The sequence below is a fragment of the Acinonyx jubatus genome, chromosome B1 (assembly GCF_027475565.1).
Source record: "Acinonyx jubatus isolate Ajub_Pintada_27869175 chromosome B1, VMU_Ajub_asm_v1.0, whole genome shotgun sequence".
Taxonomy (NCBI): Eukaryota; Metazoa; Chordata; class Mammalia; order Carnivora; family Felidae; genus Acinonyx; species Acinonyx jubatus.
In genome coordinates, this window is record NC_069382.1 from 59,960,496 (window position 1) to 59,982,203 (window position 21,708).

The 21,708-nt window shown below is 35.0% G+C and overlaps 1 protein-coding gene across 3 annotated transcripts in view; it reads left to right on the forward strand.

The window, feature by feature from the left end:
- Positions 1 to 21,708, forward strand: part of SPOCK3 (SPARC (osteonectin), cwcv and kazal like domains proteoglycan 3) — a 479,180-nt gene that overhangs the window by 237,473 nt on the left and 219,999 nt on the right. The gene's annotated exons all lie outside the window — the stretch shown is intronic.

A 21,708-nucleotide genomic window follows, 5' to 3' on the forward strand; every position in this document is an offset into this window, starting at 1 on the left:
GAAAACATGGTGCATTATGATAATTTTTTTACTCCCACACCATATTGAAACTCCAGAGCTTTATAGAATGGTTTCCAAGGATTATGATTATTGTAGGTGTTTTTCCATTTATAAAATTCTAACATTGAGCACAGCATTAAGTCCTGAATACTTAGGAAAAAAAAAACAGAAAACTGAGTACACATTGACATGTATTCTGTGACTTTTCATTAAAGGGAGCTGTGACAATGGAAAGTGTCATCCCATTTTAATAAAATGGTTTGATGCAAATGCAAGTTTCACTTGGAAACTCTGTGTTCAAAATCATGAGTCCTGAAGAAAATATAACTTGTTGCCACTTTGCCTGGTCAGACCAGTCTAAATTATAGCAAGCTAATGATCTTTGCAAGCATTTAATTTTTTTTGATTATAGTTGACACGCAATGTTATATCGGTCTCAGGTGTACACACCATAGTGATTTAGCAAGTTTGTACATTATGCTGTGCTCACCACAAGTGCAGCTACTGTCTGTCGTCATAAAATGCTGTTACAATACCAACCACTCCATTCTTATGTGGTGCCTTTCATTCTCATAACTGATTCATTCCATAACTGCAAGCCTATGTCTCTCGTGCCCCTTCACTCATTTTGTCCATCCCTCTGCTCACCTGTCCCCAGAAAGCCATCAGTTATAGGTCTGACTGTGCGTTTTATTTGTTTATTTTTTTTTAGATTCCACAGATGAGTGATATCATAAGTATTGGTCTTTCTCAGTCTGACTTATTTCATTTAGCATAATGCCCTCTAGGTCCATCCATGTCACAAATGGCAAAACCTCATCCTTTTTTTTTTTTTTTATGACTGAGCAATGTTCCAATGTGTGTGTATACGTACCACATCTTCCTTATCCATTCATTTATCCATGAACATTTGAGTTGCTTCCATATCTTGGTTATTGTAAATAATGCACTAAACACAAGGGTGTATGTATGTTTCTTGATGCTTGTTTCAGTGTCGAATTCTCATTGTGAAGCATTTATTAGGTCTTTGGTTTCAAACAATCCAGAGATACCCTGTGAGAAAATAGGCTGGAGGATGTTTATTTCTTTCCCAGTCTCAGTAGTGATTCAAAAAGCTAATAAATATAAATAATAATGAAATTGTCAATTATAAAGAATATTATGCCTGCAGCTTCTCTTCTGGAAGATAAAGTAGACAATCTTCACTCTGTATTCTGAATGGCTCCTAGATAATAATTACCTATTTTCTTTGAAACTAAATGTTTTCTATCCTGCTTCATTTATAAAAACAAGAAGTAGATGTATCTATGCAATGAACTAAAAGCTTGATTATTAAAGATAAAAATTGAAGAGTTCTTATTACAAAACAAAAGTTATTCCAGATGACAAACATCATTTTTTAAATGAAATTTTAACCAAGGGCTATTATAGACATTTCATAATCTACAGTTAATTGTATGGAAAAGATAAAATGGCTGCTAAGAAGCTAAAAGGAAGAAACGATTAATTGTTTTTGGTCTTAGACTAGAAAAGGATCTTAAATATCTAGTCCATCTTTGCATTTTGGAAATGAATTCTTTTACATTGTACCTTTTCATCTAATTTATGCTATTTTGATGATGAGAAATCTCTCCCTCATATTGAGCTAATTCTAGCTATACGAGCTATCCTGTTGATCCTTCTACCAAGACTTTATTTAAATAGGGGAGATAGCTACACTTGTGAGCAAAGCATAATGTATGAACTTGGCTGAATCACTATGTTGTACAGCTGCAACTAATGTAACGTTTTGTGTCTACTATACTCAAATAAAAACATATAAAGAAATAAAAATTAAAGAGGAGACTGTCAACAAAGTAAAAAAAACCTCAGTATTTTATAGTGAATTTAATACAAAGTGTTTTGCATTTACAAGCTCAATTGTGATGTTTGGCCAGTTTAGGAGTTGATTAAATTGCACAGCTCTAAGAGGGCCAGAGGGCTACTTATGTTGGAATTGAATTATATAGTTTACCAAATTATATACCTGAACTTTTCTTAGAATTATTTTCTATAACTTGTAGAAAAGTTTGTCAGAGGATGGTGAAAGCAGTTACTTTCATTAAGAAGTATTTTAGTAACCCAATTGTAGAGTGTGACTTTTGGGGCACAGAGTGGAAATGCTGCCTTGGGGGAGTCTTCTTTATCTGCATCTGCTGAAGAGTCCTGTGTGTTCTTTGATTTGTTTTCATTGTTTTAGATCCCAATGACCAATCCTTCTCAGATCTTAATGGATCCTGAAGAGCCGTTTAAACTTATTGTTCAATCTAGTAAATTATCAAGGGAAACATGAATAAATTATTGAGAAAAATATGAACATAATGATAATTAAAAATGAATTTAAATGCATTTGTAGTATTAGATTTATAAGAAGTATCATTTCCTAGGTAGAAGTACAGCTGCTTCAGTTAGCTTGAATTATTCTTTTTAAACACAATTGTCTGAAGACTGATTAGCATATTGCTGAAAGGAGATACTGTTTCTTAGGTTTTTCTGCAATTTTCCTAAGAGAAATCATCACTGCAGCACAAGTATCTCTGTGATGCATGGCCTTTTCTTCCTGTTGCTTTATTATATCCAAGTAAATGGGGAAATAGATTGCCAACTCAGTGCATATTTATTAAGCACCTATAAATGTATAAGACATGGTGCTAGCCACTGTTGGGAATCCAAATTAATAATGAAATATACCATGGTCATGACTTCATAAGCATTAATTTAATAGAGACATAACCATATAATTCCACGAAGAGATAAATAGGTTTAAATATAAATGTAAAGCATTTGTGAAAGAATAATTGATATATATTTTAATTTCATATAATCCCATGCTAAGCTATGTATTAGAACCAAATAATGATAATGACCAAGGCAGAAACTGGAAGAAATGAAATTAATCGTCATTACAATAATCTCTTTTCTATTATGTCATTGTTATATTTTACTCTGTTGTGTATAGACTCAATTCCATATGGAAAAAAAAAAACTCCTAAAAGCTAATGATTATATTATCAAAATGGAAATCCATTTTATGTATTTGTAAAACTCTACCTTGTTATTTATACTTACTGGATGATTACCTCAGGAAAGAACTTGGGAAAGAGGAGTCAATAAATCATAAATATTGCCAGTTATCTTTATCAATAATTGGCTACCATTCTGGTTCCTAGGAATGCATTATTTCAATGCAGATATGGGCTCTCTAAATTTAGGGATACCACATTCTTAATAAAATATCTAAAAATAAATATAGCTTAAGTTTTACATCTTACAACTCTGCTCTTTTAACTTTGTAATTCTAGTGACTAAAATTTATAGTTCTTCTAGATTGTGAATAGAAAGTTAATCATAATTCCAAACTCCATGTTCTCCAGTTAGTATAGTTCAGAGTTGATGAAAAGTCATTTACTTAGATGAACCTAAAAGTTGGTATTTTCATCTGACGGATTATTATTTAGTGTTTTTATTATGTGAGGTTATAAAAAAGGCATTTTGGTTTTCTACATAAATGAGAGAGGAAAAAAAATCAAATCATGGAAAGACAGCTCCGTATTATCAGTAAACTTTATATTAAGGGCATGGAACATCTTCTATTGCAGTGAGGTCTCATTTGACCCGATGAAACAAATTCTTGGTGATGATAATGGGGGAAGGCTAAAAAAGATACTACTGCATTTGTTTGTTTGTTTGTGTATTTATTTATTTATTATTCATTCATTCACTCATTTACTCATTCATTTATTCATCCAGCCATCATTTATTATCTGCAACATATCAGTACTTCTTGGTGTGATGCATACACTAGTGAATAAAAGGAATATATATTTTGCCCTTATGAAAGCTAAAATTTAATATGATATTTTTAAAGAATGAGTATGTGAAGACACTATGATATCACTGCTGTGATCAATATGCAATTGGTATGATACCCTAATTGATAGAGTTGTCAGATTTCTTGAAGTCATGACATCAAGACGGGGACGTGGAGGATTGAATGGAAGTAACCAGGCAAAGTGTAGGAAAAAGAGTGAGGCAGAGGAAACAGTGTATGCAAAGGACCTGAGGAAGGACAGAACGTGACATGTTTGAAAAATTGAAGGGAGTACAGTGGAACTCTCATGGACTAGGAGAGTAGCCAGACATAGATGGAAGGAAGTAGATACATCAGTGATATATTTTGAAGACAGAAACAAGAGAGCTTAATGATTAACTGTACATGGAGAGTTAAGGCAATGTAATAATCAACAATGATGTCTGATTTATTGTGTTAATTATCTGGGTAGATTTTGTCATCATTTTAACCATCAGATCAGCCTGGATGGGAGAAGGAACAATAATCTGGAGCTCCATTTGAGCATGTTAAATTTAAAAGGCTAATAAGATAGCCAGTAGAGATGTGAAATAAGCAGTTTTAAAAAGTCAGAAAAGTTTGGTGTAGAATTACACTTCAACATATGAATTAATTATAACTCACAGAAATGGATAGGGAGAGCCTGAAGACAGAGGACAGAAGAGAATAGCTCCCCGGGAAATTCCAATATTTAGAGGTAGGCATTGAGGAAGAGCCTGAGTAGCAGAAACTAATGAAGTAGGAAGAAAAGTAGGCATCCATGGTGAAATAGACGCTAACAGAGAAATTTTTTAGGGGGAGGAAACTGTTGACTGTGTCCCTTTTGCAGAGAGAATGAGTGAGATATTTATAGGAAAGCAACTACTGAATTTGACAATTTGGGGGTGGAATTTGTAGCAGAGTAGATATGGGCATGCAGGGAAATAAAAAAATAAAAAATATGTTCTGAGGAGAAAATACTAGAAAAATATCACTAAAGAACGAGTGATGGGGCGCCTGGGTGGTTCAGTCAGTTAAGCGTCCAACTCTTGATTTCAGCTCAGGTCGTGGACTCACTCACGGTCGGTCGTGACATTCAGCAGTACTTTGAGTTTCGTGCTAAGCGTGGAGCCTGCTTAAAATTCTATTTCTCTCCCTTTGCCTATCCTGGTGGGCACAGGCACTCTCTCTCTCTCTCAAAAAGTTCATTATTTAATTAAAAATTTATTTAAAGAAAAACACCAAGGGGTTTTTGTACTGTTTTGTTTTGGTTCATATTAAGGGGTTGGAGCTTATGATCAGAAGACTGCTTGGAAGCAATGGGGGAGTTCAGTAAACCAGGATAGATCTTTGGTTTAGGAGAAAGAAAATCAGAGGCTTTGAGAAAATGAGAAGTGAAGGATCCTGTCTGCATGTGAGTGGCTGAGGGTTATTCTGTGTTAGAAAAAAGGACACTTCCTTAGTCTTATCAGAAGCTAAAAAGAAAACGTTTGCAGATGTATGCCAATTTATAAATTATAAATTATGGAAGTACTCTCCCTAACGTCTTCTGTGTTCTAAAGGCATCTAAGTAGGTCATTATCATTCTTAACAACCATAAATATTTGAAAACGGAATTATTATGAGGTTTCTTGTTATTTCCATAAGGATACATTGTTTCAAGATAAAATATACTAAATTATGTACAGGGGAAAGTCTCCCTCCCAACCTGTCCTATATCACCTACAAATTCCATTTCCTGGACTCAAGTGATGTTTTCAAAGTCTTTTGGATATTTCTAAGAAGATTTTATTCACCTATAAACAGATGCATTTTTTAAATTTGTATTTATTTATTTTCGTAAACATAATTTGTCATCAAATGGCTAACACACAGTGCGTAAAGTGTGCCCTTGGTTTTTGGGGTAGATTCCTGCGGTTCACCACTTACATACAACACCCAGTGCTCATCCCAACAAGTGCCCTTTTCAATGCCCATCACCCATTTTCCCCTCTTCCCCACCCCCATCCACCCTCAGTTTGTTCTCTGTATTTAAGAGTCTCATGATTTGCCTGCCTCCCTCTCTGTTTGTAACTATTTTTTCCCCTTTCCTTCCCCCGTGGTCTTCTGGTAAGTTTCTCAAGTTCTACATATGAGTAAAAACATAATGATATCAGTCCTTCTCTGACTGACTTATTTCATTCAGCATAATATCTTCCAGTTCCATCCACGTTGCTGCAAATGGTATGATTTCATTCTTTTCCATTGCCAGATAGTATTCCATTATATATACACACACACACACACACACACACACACACACACCACATCTTCTTTATCCATTCAATAGTTGATGAACATTTAGGCTCTTTCCATAATTTGGCTATTGTTGAAAGCGCTGCTATAAACATTAGGGTACACGTGCCCTTATGCATCAGCACTCCTGTATCCCTTGGGTCAATTCCTAGCAATGCTATTGCTGGGTCATAGGGTAGTTCTATTTTTAATTTTTTGAGGAACCTCCACACTGTATTCCAGAGAAGCTGCACCAGTTTTCATTCCCACCGACTGTGAAAGAGGGTTCCCATTTCTCCACATCCTCTCCAGCATCTGTAGTTTGGTCACAGTGGCTAAAATGAACAACTCGGGAAACAGATGCGTTTTTTAATATTTTCTTTTTTCCTTTAGTTTCCCATTATCTTCACTGTATGTGTGTATATGTATGTGTGTAAATTTCCTTAATAAGGTATTCCAAGATCATTTTGAATAAACGGAGCTTCTTTCTTTTTTTTTTCCTTATACCTACATTGCGTAACTTATTACTGTTTTTAAACTGCTTATACATACATGTGATGACTTGTATATGGTATATTATTCTAAGTTCAGCACATGGTGAATATATAGTAAATATTATATCAGGAGTAAGTATCTCCTTAATTTTCCTGGTATTTTGGAGACATTATGAGACATAATGGCATAAATTCATCCATCTTGTTTATTCAGCTCTGTTCTTAATGCTTTGTTCTAATAACTAAGCTCATGTACTGTCTTCAACATAAAATCTTGTCCCATTTATTCTAACCCTTCCCTATTTGACTCTTTAGGACTTGTTCTGCTTTTTATTATCCTTTTTCCCCACTGGAGTTGAACCTCTATTTGTCCTTTCTTTTATATATAATTATATATAATATAGTTTTTTTAAAAAGATAGTGGAACTAAAGACTAAGATTTTTGGAGAATAAGGTCTCAACTGTCTTAACTTGAAAAACTGCCAATCCTAATATTTTAATGTGGCTCTTGGTCTGCATTAGTGAAAACATTCTTATGATATACTTGATGACAGACTAAGTCAGAAAACCTAGATCAATATCTGCTTCCTCTATAATGGAAGACTCGTCCTTTGTTTCAAAAGAGTCAATGGAGACTTAAGTAGATTGGTAGCAATAACTTTGAATCATCGCTAGACTTGAGTCAAAAGCTTGTGTTACTAATAGGAATCTAAAATCTTTGAGTATATGCATTTGCAGTTTTGCCAAGAGAGAGAAAATTGATGTAATGCCATACTGATTCAAATGTATTTCACATCCTTCTTCTTAAAAGAGAACAGCATTGGCTGCGTTCCCAACTAATGGAAGATTTCCAGAGCAAAAGTTAGTAACTATCAGGATCTGGCTTCACTATCAATGGAACAATCACTGAGGAGCTATTAAGTTTAAATGACTTACTCCAGAATGTTCACTCAGACGTATTCGATACCCAAATCCTCCAAATATCCTTGAAAGTATGTATTATGAACTTGAAAACATAAGTATTCAGAATCAATCTGTTACACATAACTGTGAAAGTAATAGGAAAAAATAACACTGGAATTTCTGTAATTTGAAATGATAGCCATTTTATTTTATTATTTTTTTAATGTTTATTTATTTTTGAGACAAAGAGAGACAGAGCATGAATGAGGGAAGGTCAGAGAGAGAAGGAGACACAGAATCTGAACCAGGCTGCCGTCTCTGAGCTGTCAGCACAGAGCCCGACGCGGGGCTCAAACTCACGGACTGTGAGATCATGACCTGAGCCGAAGTTGGCCGCTTAACCGACTGAGCCACCCAGGCACCCCGAAATGATAGTCATTTTAAAGATTGACAAAGCAAAAATGACAATATTGCCGGGAAGGCCACGCTTGTCAATTTCTACAAGTCACACATTCTTTCCTATTTGATCATTATCATAATGAGTGTTTTAAAACATTCATGAGATTTACGACTCTTTGTACATTTTGGTCTTCATCGTTCTATGAAAATTTTCGTAAATGAGATCGAGTATATATAACTGTGAGTTAGTTTAACTGACTCCATAAAAATAAGACTTTTTAAAACAAATGAATCAACCACTAACTTGTACACTTCTATTAAATACACGATCTAAAGAGATTGAAAGCCTATAATGTAAAAAAAAAAGCTTCAGAATTAATAGAAGGTATGTTTTTAATAAAGTATCTGAAAACAATAAATAACAAGAACAATCTACATTTGAGCTCATTTCAGCAATAGAGAAGCATCTTCAGACACTTTGTTTTATTGTGACAATGAATTTGTTTTGACAACTCATAAGAAGACTTTGGTCTGAATTTATGCTTTGCTTCTGATCAACTGGGGACTTGGGCACACTGCTCAATCTTTCTGAATCTCATTTTTCACAGATAGAAATATTGGCTAATTTTTAATAATAGTTTAAAATTAACTTCAATGGCAAATGCTATAATAAGAGAATTAGACAACACATGGACACCAACTGGGACACATCTTCAGTGAATGCTGGCTTTCTAACATGGCAAGTACAGAGATGGTAAAACCAGTGGTTAAAACATTTAGTGTTTAATGGCTGGAGTGAGCTCTCAAAACTAGAAATAATAGCGCCAGTCTGTGCCTTCAAAAGTTTATTTAGAATTTCTTTGTTTCTTGCTCCTTACTAGTCAGTAGAGCTATATACGAAGTTAGTTTTAAGGATAAAAAAAAAGTAAAGAAAGAGGATAGAGTGTATTGGTGAGGTGGAGGGAGACTGTGTCTGAAGTTTAAATAGGGTAGCCAGGAATGGCTGCATTAAGAAAATAAGAACTTAAAGGCAGTGAGAGATTGAGTCATGTTGTGTAGCTAGATTGTAATCTGAGTATCAAATTTTAAGTTTTCCAGCAGCAGCAAAATTCACGGTCATGATTAAACTTTGCTTAAGCTTTTCAACTATGCTGAGACCAGAGTGGAAGGGCAAGGGCAGGAACATGGAGACAAATTGCAGTGATTCAAGTGGGCAATGACAATCATTTAGTCTGCGATTATAGCAGTGTAGGTGGTACATATGGATTAAGCTCTGGAAATATTTCTGTTGTAAAATCAATGGGGTTTGCTAATAAGGTTAAACATCTGGTATGAGAGAAAGAGGAGTCAGCGATGCCTATAAAAATTTGGCTTGGGCCACTGGAAGGATGAAATCGCCGTTAAGTGAGATAGGAAGAAAATGGCGGAACAGGTGTTTTTGTTTAGTGGTTAGTTATTTTTTGGTTGGGAAGCAGGGTGTTGTATGTTTGGGATGAACGGAAGTTCACTTGAGGACATATGAAGACCGAGATACCTAAGCAATTGGACACACAAATCTGACATTTAGGGTAGGGGATTATAAGCAAATTGTGCATATAGGCATGTGATTGGATAATAACGTATAATACGTATAGATAGGAGAAAAGTCCCAAGTGTAGAGCAATGGAGAAATCCAACATTGATAGATGGGAACAAAGTAGAAGAGCAAATAAAGGATTCTGGGAGGGAGTAGCAATTAAAGTCAAATAAAAACCAAGGAGAATTGTGTGATAGAATCAAGGAAGTGTTTCAGTGAGTAGAGTTTACTGAATTGTGCAAATGTTACTGAACCGTCAGATCAAGGACTGAGAATTTACCATTTGTATTTTAGTAATATGAAACCATATTTAAGCTCGACAAGGGTGATTTTGGTTTGGTGAAGCTTCAAGAAAACGTGGTAAGAAAGAAATGAGAATGTAAACTATTTTCAGGAATTTTGCTATAAAGAAAAAGAGAAATGGTACACACATTATGATTTGTTACTAGCTTGTAAACATTAGTTTGTAAATATGTTTTAATTAATCTAAATATGTAATATTCACATAGATGCAGATTATTTGATTATAAAGGAATTTTACGTGTTTGTGAAAATTATCTGACACAATGTGATGTTGTTTCAACATTAATACTTTTTAAGAGCTAGAATTACAGCCTTACCACCTTCACCAAACTCCTAATTTCACAATTTTCGTGTACTTAAACACACATCATAACTAAAAAGTAGACATTGGTGGATATTTGGTTACTGTTTTTAGCGGTTTGCATGACCCAGGTAAAAATTCATAAGTTATTTATTCATAATAATGTTACTTATTTTAAAATTATATGAAGGAATTGCAAAGGCTTTGGTGGGATTCTTCACAATGACTTTTCAGATTTGACTCCCGAAGAAGACAAGCTGGTAGGCTCTGACTTTGATAATACTTTTCAGTTTACTATTTAACCCATGAATACTTTTTAGGCAATTGTTTCATACTTTAAAGAACTGTTAAATGCGTATGTATAAATAAGCAATATTTTTTCATCAGGTATATTTTCAGCTATAGCTAAATTATTTTTAAAATTACAGCATTTAAAAATATATTTATACATTTTACATATTCCAAAGGCTTGCATTATGACTTTTCTTTGTAAAAGTTGTTTTATTGGTACTCAAAATTTAAAGATAGCATGCCTTTCCATTGAAGTTATCCCCTTTTCACTTTTAAATTTTTTTCAGTGCTAATTAAATAAATGTGATCAAACCACTTTTGTTCTATCTTATAGTCCCATGACAAAATATATAAGACAAATATATTTTGCGTGAATTTTAATACAGGAATAGTGGGCAAGTATTTTCCTTTACATTACATGGTAATCACATTTTATCAAGTTATTTGATAATGTTTAAGAATTTAATTTAGATAACTCAACTTGTCCAAGTGACAACAAACTATAATGAAGTAAATTACTACTTTCTACTTAGGAAAGATGCTTCCCCCCTACCCGTTACAAGTTCTTTATACTGTGGAAGTGTTGAGTGTATTTTGGAGACACTTAAACAGCTGTTGTGTCATGTAAATAATAACGTGTATTTGAAGATGCCCAAGCTATTGTTTTCTTATGATCTTAAAAAAAATTATAGAGAGAAAGTGTAGAGGTGAGGGGCAGAGGGAGAGAGAGAGAATCTTAGGCAAGGCTCCACACTCAGTGCTCAGAGTGGAGCCTGATGTGGAGCTCCATGTGGAGCTTGATCCCACAACCCTACTAGTATCATGACCTGAGCTGAAATCAAGAGTCTGACACTGAATAGACTGAGCAACCCAGGTGCCCTAGCCATTGTTTGTTTAAAATAGGGAAAATAGGGGTGCCTGGCTGGCTCATTTGGAAGAGGATGTGACTCTTGCTCTCAGGTTGATGATTTTGAGCCTCACGTTGGGTATAGAGATTGCTTAAATGAATAAATAAATCCGAAGTTAAAAAAAATAAGTACAATAGGGAAAATATACTCTTTTCAGGCAGACCTTACTAAAACAACTGAATTATTTTTAGTGTAATTGAAATAAAATATAATTTGATTCATGTATGAATGTATCACATTTAGCACTTAGTTATTTTATATATTATTAAAACTATTCTACATATTGTTGTATATTTTGAAGTATTTAATATATTTTAATATATTTCTTTTTTATTTAAAAAAAATTTTGTTAATGTTTATTTTTGAGAGAGAGAAACAGCATGAGCTGGGGAGGGACAGATAGAGAGGGAGACACAGACTCTGAAGCAGGCTCCAGGCTCTGAGTTGTCAGCACAGAGCCTGAAGCGGGGCTCAAACCCATGAACTGTGAGATCATGACCTGAGCCAAAGTCGGACGCTTAAAGGACTGAAACAGCCAGATGCCTCTAGTTTAATATGTTTCTAAGACTTTAGTGTAATTGGTTCCATTGTTGGTCCACAGTTAAAAAAAAATAATAAAAGCCCATGTGTTCTTGCCTCAAAATAAGCACCTTCAAAAGAAGGTGCCTCACTGAGCAAAATTTAGTATGTATCAAATAGGCTATACATTTTTTGAAATAAGATTAAAGAGCTTTTTTAAATTGAGTATAATTAATATACAATATCTTATTTGTTTCAGCTGTACACCATAGTGATGCAATATTTTTATACATTATGAAGCGCCCCACAATAAGTCTTGTTACCATCTGTCACCATGCAAAGTTTATACAGTATTAGTGAAGGGTGTTCCCCATGCTGTGCTGCCCATGACTTATTTATATTATAACTAGACGTTTGTAACTCTTAATCCTTTTCATTTTAATACTGTTTTAGAATTTTAAGAGCTATCAATATGGAAAAATCATCATTTATGCTTTTGTTGTTCCTTCTCAAAGTGTTAGAAATGGTCGATGTTCTTTTGATTTGTCAGTTTTTCTTTATGATGTGCTTGTCAAAACAGGGAGCTAACTTGAGACAGAGTAATCTGAAGCTGCCAACGCTGCTATTTAGAATATCATCATTTTACATTGTAACGTTGCTGTGTGATGAAGGCCAGCTGGTGCATTTTAGTTGCTTATTGGAAAATCTCATCTGATTTGTTATTGGGATTTGTGGTTTTGTACAGAAACACTTAATCATTCTTCTGTAGCAAGCACTTCTGAGGCTGCTGAAGGCTTTCTCTTTAGCTGAGTAATGTGTGCTATCAATCTGCTAGTTTGGAAGAGTTTCCAACTTGTATTATCAGTGTTTGTTTGTGCAGGAAGTGATGTACTGCAGAGGCGGAATTTATAGTAATGGTTTGCAATGGACTAATGAGCAGTATTGCGTACTTTATGATGATATTGTTATATAACTTAGATTAGCATAATTATTGTGTACCTATCCAGTCATAATTCTCTTTTGTACCATCTCAAGATAAGGGAATCCTTGTTGTCTTGCAAAGTGGTATTCCTTTATTCTAAAGACATTGAACCTTCATATTTTGGCATGTTTTCTTAGTGGTAATAATTTAGCACTAATAATTTCACACGGATTACTCCTGCTTTCGTTATCACCAAAAATTGCTTTCATATTTGTGGTCAGTTTTGTAAGCTGAAGCTACTGATGTCTAGCATGTTTAAGGAAAATATATACACATACAATATATTAGTTTTATTGCATTTATGAAATATTAGCTTCATTAATGGGGATTATACTCTTATATGTGTCGTGTTTTTGGCTATATCTTTTTCCAGATTCACATCTAGCAGTTTGGGGAAAATGAAAAGGACTCACAGAAAAATCAAGAATGAACAAAAATGTTCATTGAATGCTTTAATATAGCATTCATTTTTAGTTGATAAGAAAAACTGGTCTTGTGAAAAGATGAAAAGAGAAAATATATGACTTCATCTCTCCATCTTTTTTTTTTTTAACTAGTTGGGAGAAATAGGGACACTTCAAACACATGAATGAAAGTACGAAATGTCAGGTAATCCCCAAATGCCTGTTAAAGACATTTTTTTCCCTCTCTTTTCCTCATATCTGCCTCCTAAAATCATCAAGCACTTTATAAACAATTTTTTTTATGAATCCGCTAAACACCACCAAAATGTTACTGAGGCAGAAGGACAAAGAGGACAAAATAAAAATTCACATTAATGAAATTCTTGACACATTTATGAAAAACTCTAGGGAAACTATCAGCAGAAATATTTATGTATCAAAAAACATATGGATGTTTTACTCTTCTCTGTGTCACATCTCATAGATACCTCTAGCTCTTTCTTCTGAATTGTGTGAATTGCACACCGAAATCCGATGCTAGAAAATGTCTATGCCCATGCTCTATTTCAATTTTGCTTTCTTAGTTTAAGAAGTCACATGACTGAAGGTGGGACTGTAGCAAATGACTTTGATATAGTTTATGGGATTAGGATTATGTAACTTTTATGACATACTACAAATTCTCAGGTTCCATATTACTCTATTTTCTGAAATCTTGTTTCTGGGATCTACAGATATCTGTAGACTTCAGTGAGCATGGCATTAATTTAAGAGGGTTTAATGGTACATTGATATTTCAGTCTTACAAGGATTCCAAAGAAGTGTAGACAATCTATAATTAAGTCCCAACCGTAAATATTAAAGAGACCGACATCATGAACGTCAGGCTGAGGATTTGTATAACATAGAACTAACCAGAAAAGGAAAATGCTCACATATACATGAAAAAGGTCAATGAACTCAAACCATATTCCAGCAAGATGATGAAGATGTATTAGACAACTGTTTTCATATATCAGACCAAGGGTTTAATCCCTGAGAGAGGTGGGATCACATTTGCTATGCATCAGACAAGTGTATAGGTAGAACCCAGAATAAATTGGTCTGGCTGAGCTAGGGAGGCAACACTCAGAATTTGAGGCTGTGGGGGTGGCTAAAGTTTGGAGATTGGGCTGGGAGAGAGAAAGGAGCTACACAGAGGATGAGCTTTGTAAACCTGTATAGGGATTTTTTTTCCATCTTTGGCCAAATACACAAGACTAACAAGTTTAGAGTAAGATGTGGCTCTTAGGGAGCTGGGAGTTTGAAGATTTTGGAGGTTGCACCATGCTTGTAGGTATCCAACAAGTCAGAATACAGAGACCTTTCTGTGAAATCTGTGGCGGCTCAATTGACACTCTAGGTGAGTCAGGCTTTGGAATTAGGGTAGTTTAACTTTTGCTGTACTCTCCAAGTATTAGTCATGAGCTCCTGGGGATCTCTCAGACTGTTCTAGGCGATCAGTGAAGTTAAACTGTTCAATAATAATAATAATAATAATAATAATTATTATTATTATAATAACGCTGCTACTAATATCAGTAACAATAAGTTACTTGCCCCCACCTTTTTCCCCACCGTGTTAACATCAACAGTTACGTTGCCAAAGCATGGTGAGTAAAACTTCAGGTATTTTTGAATGAATAAAGACGGTAGTGACAAACTATGCTAGTAGTTATTTTATTCTTTACTCCCTTGAAACTGCAGTATTAAATAATAATTTTACTTAAGAGTATCCTTGATGAAGTAAGAAAAAAAATTTTATTAGCTTCCACCTGGGGATGTTTTCTTAAAAATAATCTGTATGATGAAATTGGAAGTATGCATAAAAAAATTTCTGCTACGAAATGAAGCAAAATGGCTATCTCGAAGGAAAACATTTACATGATGAGTAAAAAAGTAATCAGTTGTTTTCACAGAATAACAATTTTATATGAAATAATGACTATCAGAAAACTATGGTTACTCTGAGTTAGGTATTCAAAAGATATTCTTTTTTTTTAAATTAAAAAAAAATTTGTATTCATTTTCGAGAGACAGAGACAGAACATGAGCAGGGGAGGGGGGAGGGTCAAAGAGAGAGGGAGACACAGAATCCGAAACAGTCTCCAGGCTCTGAGCTGTCAGCACACAGCCTGATGCGGGGCATGAGCCCACAGACCGCGAGATCATGACCTGAGCCGAAGTTGGATGCTCAACCAACTGAGCTACCCAGGCGCTCCTAAAAGACATATTCTTAATAATGAATGAAATGTACCTGTTATGTTAATGGAGACACCTGAAAGAAACAGCTGACAGAAACATATTTGAATTAATAGTGGCAAACATTTTCCAGAATTGGTGAAATACAAAACATAACAGATTAGAGAAGTCCAGAAAATGTCCAGCAAGAGAATTATACATCCCACAAGGGAGAACAATGATATCAATAAGGACTAACTTGTCATCAGAAACAATGGAGGCATGAAGACAATGGAATGACATATTTTAAGGGCTCAACATAAAAAAAAAGCCAAGCCAGAAATATCTTGCAAAATTAACCTTTAAAATTAAAAATGAAATAGACATTTTCAGGAAAACAAGAACAGAAATTTCTTTGCCAATGGAAATGTCTCCACAAAAAAAATAAAAAGCCCTAAAGGACCTTCTTCAAGTTGAAAGGAATTCCACTACATTAAATTAGGTCTATAGGAAGGAATGGAACACACTTGTATATTACATATGCAGGGTGATTCATGTATATAAATGTATACATTCTTAATGTGTTTAAAAAGATATATGACTTTAAAATATAAATGACAATGTTCATTGTGGAGTTTATACATGTGTGTAATGTGTAACATTTTGGCATATATATATATATATATATATATATATATTAGTTATAGGTAGTTTGGGTTTTAAAGTCTGTCTATTGAAATACTATGTGATGGCATAGAATAAAAATATATGATGAAGACATTAGTTTAAATTGTGTGTTCCCAAATTATTTTTTAATTTGTGTTATTTTTATTTTAAAAATTTTCTAAATATGTATTTGTATTTGAGAAAGAGACAGAGACAGTGCATGAGCAGGGGAGAGGCAGAGAGAGACAGACAGACAGAATCTGAAGCAGGCTCCAGGCTCTGAACTGTCAGCACAAAGCCTGACGTGGGGCTCGAACTCACAAGCCATGAGATCATGACCAGAGCTGAAGTCTGATGCTCAACCTACTGAGCCACTCAGGTGCCCCTCAATTATTTTAAATTATTATGATTTTGTATTTGCTCTGAGTTGCCGTTTTTCTTTGGATTCAGTAAAAACATGATATACAGAAACAACTACATAGTTGAGACTTCAGAGATCTGATGTCTAGATATCTTTAAATGCCATAGTATTATTTTAGATTGATCTGTTGTGCTTTAACCTTGCATTCCTATTTTTAGTTTACTTTTTTTCCTTCTGAAAATACTGAATAACAAATATTGATAGGAAGAGAGAAAATGTTTATGTACAGGCAAGTTCTTAGGATACATTTAAATTATTTAGGAAATAATATGTTTAAGAAGGCAGGCTTATGTTTATTTCTTGATTCATTTATTCATTCAAAATTTATTGACAACTGAAAAAAGTTTATTGACAACCTAGTGCATATTAACCATAATACAAGGTAGTAGATTTGTTCTCAAAGAATGTACAGTCTAATTTGGGCATAGAAAGTAAGGATATAGCGGGTTTGTTATTATGTAAAGGTGAGTGCAGATGTTGTGGAAAAAGAGAGGAACATAACAAATGGACATAATTTTTCATCCTGAGATTCTCATGACAAAAACATTCATTTGTAATTTAAATCATATCACTAATCAAGATGTTTCATCCATCTTGATATCTAATATTTAATATTATAATGACCCATCTCTCATTTGTGTTTTTGGAAGTCAGGAGAAACAATCCAATATTGGGATAAAAACAAGTTTCAAATGTGCCACTGTTATATTTATTGTCCTTCCACAGAAATATGGTAAATGTTTGCCAAGGGTTTTGTGTAAAAAGGAAATTAACATCTTGTGTCCTGAAAATAGCACATATTAATTTGTTGTTGTTTTTTTAATTGAATAAAAACTATGTCAGTTTAACACAAATCTTAGCTATCCATCATTATCTCTTAGGGTTTAAATTAATGATTATGAATATTAGAACTTTACAGCTGCCTGAAGACCTTAAAAAAGTCTTAGTGTTATGGGGCGCCTGGGTGGCTCAGTTGGTTAAGCGTCCGGTTTTGACGCCGGTCCTAATCTCTCTGGTCAGAGTTCGAGCCCTGCGTTGGGCTCTGTGCTGACAGCTCAGAGCCTAGAGCCTGTTTTAGATTGTCTGTCTCCCTCTCTGTCCACCACTCCCCTGCTTGCTCTTTCTCTCTCAAGGTAAACATTTAAAAAAAAATCTTACTGTTATGATGCTAACACTAAATTTGTTTAATATATTTTATTACCAACAATGATGATTCAAGTACAAAATTTTGACGGGATATAATGTCAACTTCTTATAATGAGTCCAAAAGACACATCTATGTCGCCATGGGGATGTTGACAGTTCAGTTTCCAAATTCAAGAAGGTAAAAATAAATATCCTTGTTTCTCACATTTCTATTTATCTCTCCAGATCATCTGTATTTTTAGCCACCTTTCAAACATATCAACAAGATGGTCTTGCCTAACCATTTTTAGCAATGATACAAAGGTACAGGACAAAAAATTATGATCACGGAGAGGGTTGGGAGGTCTTACTTCAAAACAGCATTGAGGTAGTAGAAACAAGATTTGGAAAAGTCACTTATTAAGATTTGATAATACAGATTGCTGGGAGAAGAGGTAGGGAGTATACACTGGAGACATTTAACTTGCAGCAAAGTGGAGGCAAATTGTGTCCATCATGAAGTAGGCATAAATGACTGAATGACTAAAGGAATTATATTTATTCATTATGGGACTAAATAGATTAACATATAGCAGATTTTGAAGCCAGCCACACTGAGATTTTTACATGTTGGGATTCCCATGATGAATGAACTGTGTTTTTTTATTTTAAAATGAGACTATAGTCATTGGAGTCCTGTGGAGTTTCATCTGGTGATTCAATATGACATTTCCCACAGTTGGGTTTCAACAATGATCTGTTCTTTGATTGGCGAGAGTATGCCATTTTTAACCTAGGGCTGGCCCTCTGTTTCTGGGAGATTCCAGGATCTATGAAAGTCCTGAAAATATTTTCTTACATAATTATCTTAACTTGGAGCATTTTAATGCAGCCCAAGATAGTATCGATACCTCTGATATATGTACAAATTCAAATAGGTCTCAATCATAACACTTTTCCTCTTACCTTTTCTTTCCTACATCAGTCCTGCCTAAAGCATTCCTGGTTGGAAGTCACATCTGTGTTGCCTCTAAAAGATTCTCTAATGCTGCTGGGAATCGTGATACAAACACTGACCCGAGAAAAGACATAGTTTAACGCGTCGTAGAAAATGGCAACTATGAAATGTCTAAGAGTTAACGCTAATTGCAAGGACTAGTGGGGCAGAGACAGGAGATGGTTTATTACTCAAATGAAAGCCGTAGCCAGAGTCATATCATTTGTGCAGGTTCCCTGAGCCCTAATTTCTACAGGGTGACATCACAAGGGCCATGTGAAACATTTATACACAGTAGTTCCTATTATAGGAAAGGAAACCTCAGTATCTTATAAAGAGTGATGTGGACAGAACAATGGCTTTCCAAAGATATGTGTATCTTAATCTGTGAACATGTGAATATGTCACATTACATATGAAAGCGGAACTACGGTAAGATATGGAATTAAAGTTGCTGATTAGCTGACCTTATGATAGTGTGAATTTCCTAGATCATCCAGGTGGGCCCAATGTAATCATAAGAGTCCTTAAATGGGGTCGAGGGAGGCAGAAAAGTCAAGTTGGGAAGTGATGTGATGTCAGAAAGACTGCTGGCCATTTCTGTCTTTGAAGAGGGAGTGGTCCACAAACCAATGAATGTGGATAGCCTCTAGTAGCGGGAAGGACAAGGAAACTAATGTTGTCCTAGAGTCTCCAGAAGGAAAGTTCTGTCAACTGTTGACTGACACCCATTTCAGATTTATGACATCCAGAAATGTAACAATAAATTTATGTTGTTTGAAGCCACTTGTTTCTGGTAATTTGTGACAGGAGTAACAGAAAACTAATACGCGAAGACTGTTAGCACATCTGCACATTTTCCCCGGAGTGGAAGAACTTTAATAAGTGTTAAATTCTTTATTTCTTTCAAGCTCCCTTTCAATCTCTTCTTGGAATACCTTATTTTCTTATCATCTCTGATAAATCCATATAAGGATTCCATTCTGCTAATATAGCATTGTTCTGGGACACATGCAATGGGGGACACATAATTGAGTTAGGAGCCAGTTAATTTTTCCTAGATCAGTGCTAGTTCTGACCTTGAAGCCCAAGAGTGTGGTTCTACTGATGCTTAATTAGAGATCTAGATTTGGAGTCTAAAAGGTCCACATGATTGTGCTGTGTTTTGAAACTAAGTCTTGCAACAGTATTAGAAAGTAACAACAGTAGTGGAGTAATCTGACTCTCCAACAGTCTTAACCTAGTGGCATCAGGACTAAGCCTTTTGATTAAATGAGGTTCCAGTGTTCTCTGAAAGTTAAGGATGGATGACTGAAGTGGGAAATTTCAGACCCAACACAATGCCATAGAAGTATTTGAACCAATAATAACAAATAGATATGATTGTATCAGATAGTGAGTTGGTAAAACAGTCCCTATTGGGAGTATTTGCCATCTAGGCATTCTTTCTATAGAACAAACAAATCTACAGAGAAGTTTATTGATAATATTTTGTTCCAGAATATAGATCACCATCAAACTATAGAAAATGTCAAATGTCTGAAGAAAGAATGATATTCCTAAACAGACTAAAGAACTCAAAATAACCTACTACTTCTCACCATCTTGTGCTGAGGCATACTAGTCTACCTTAATATATTCAATGCCTGTTGCCAGATTAATAGCTGTTTTAGTGTTATCTACCAGACTGTATGTTGATAAAGCGTAATACAATGTAAGTTTTGTTGTAGTCTGTGTTGTTCATTATTTAGAAGGCATCTAAGTACAACCAGGAACAATCTCATGTTTGTCAGAACAGTGGATAACATTAATTCATGAGTATATACTGAACACAGGTGCAGCAGCAAGCAGTTCTTAATCAGTAATGTAGTGCTCAAAAGCAATCATATGATTGAGAAAAAATTTGGAAGTGAGGGGCGCCTGCGTGGCTCAGTGGTTTGAGTGTCCGACTCTTGATTTTGGCTCAGGTCATGATCCCACAGTTGTGGGATCAAGCCCCTCATCAGGCTCTACGTTGAGTATGGAGCCTGCTTAATTAAGATGCTCTCTCTCTAGGGGTGCCGCGTGTCTCAGCCAATTAAGTGTCCGACTTCACCTCAGGTCATGATCTTGCGGTTTGTGGGTTCGAGCCCTGTGCCATGCTCTGTGCTGATAGCTCAGAGCCTGGAGCCTGCTTCAGATTCTGTGTCTCCCTCTCTCTGCCCCTCCCCCACTCATCCTCTCTCTCTCTCTCTCTCTCTCTCTCTCTCTGTCAAAAATAAATAAACTTAAAAAAATGTAGTTTTTATGGGGTGTCTGGGTGGCTCAGTTGGTTAAGCATCCATCTTCAGCCTAGGTCATGGTCTTGCCATTCCCGAGTTTGAGCCTGCGTTTGGCTCTGTGCTGACAGCTCAGAGCCTGGAGCCTGTTTCAGGTTCTGTGTCTCCCTCTCTCTGCCCCTCTCCTGCTTATGCTCGCTCTGTCTCTAAAATAAATCAACATTAAATTTTTTTTAAAGATTCTCTCTCTGCCCCTCCCCCGCTTGCACTCTAAAAAACAAACAAAAAAACAAAACCAAAAAACAAACAAACCTGTAACTGAGAAATTTTATAATGAAAGACCTATATTGCTTCCTGGAAATTGTTTTGTAATAATGAAAATAACTGTGAATGCTTTGTTACACTTATGGGTGAACTCCCCTAATGTCAAAGAAACTGCATGACTTAGGAGACATCACAACTTGCATTTTTCTAGTAAAGAAGGGTTTCTTTTCTTAACAGTTGCTTATACTTGTTAAAATGATTGGTGTGATTTTTTTCTTCTTTGATTTTGTTGCTGTTGTTTTCGCTGATTGCAAGTATAGAAACCCTCTGAAACTATCTTTTGAAAGTCTAGGGGAAGATTATCTTTTATAAAGACTAGGGAATAACTCACAGAACTCCAAAAGAAAAAAAAAATGATCCAAGCCTCAAGAATGAATAAATGTAAGCCAGGGATTTGAACGGCATCAGAACTCTTTGTTTCTGCACATATTTCAATTTTCTTTCTCAAAAAGGAATGACATTCTGTTTCTCTGTC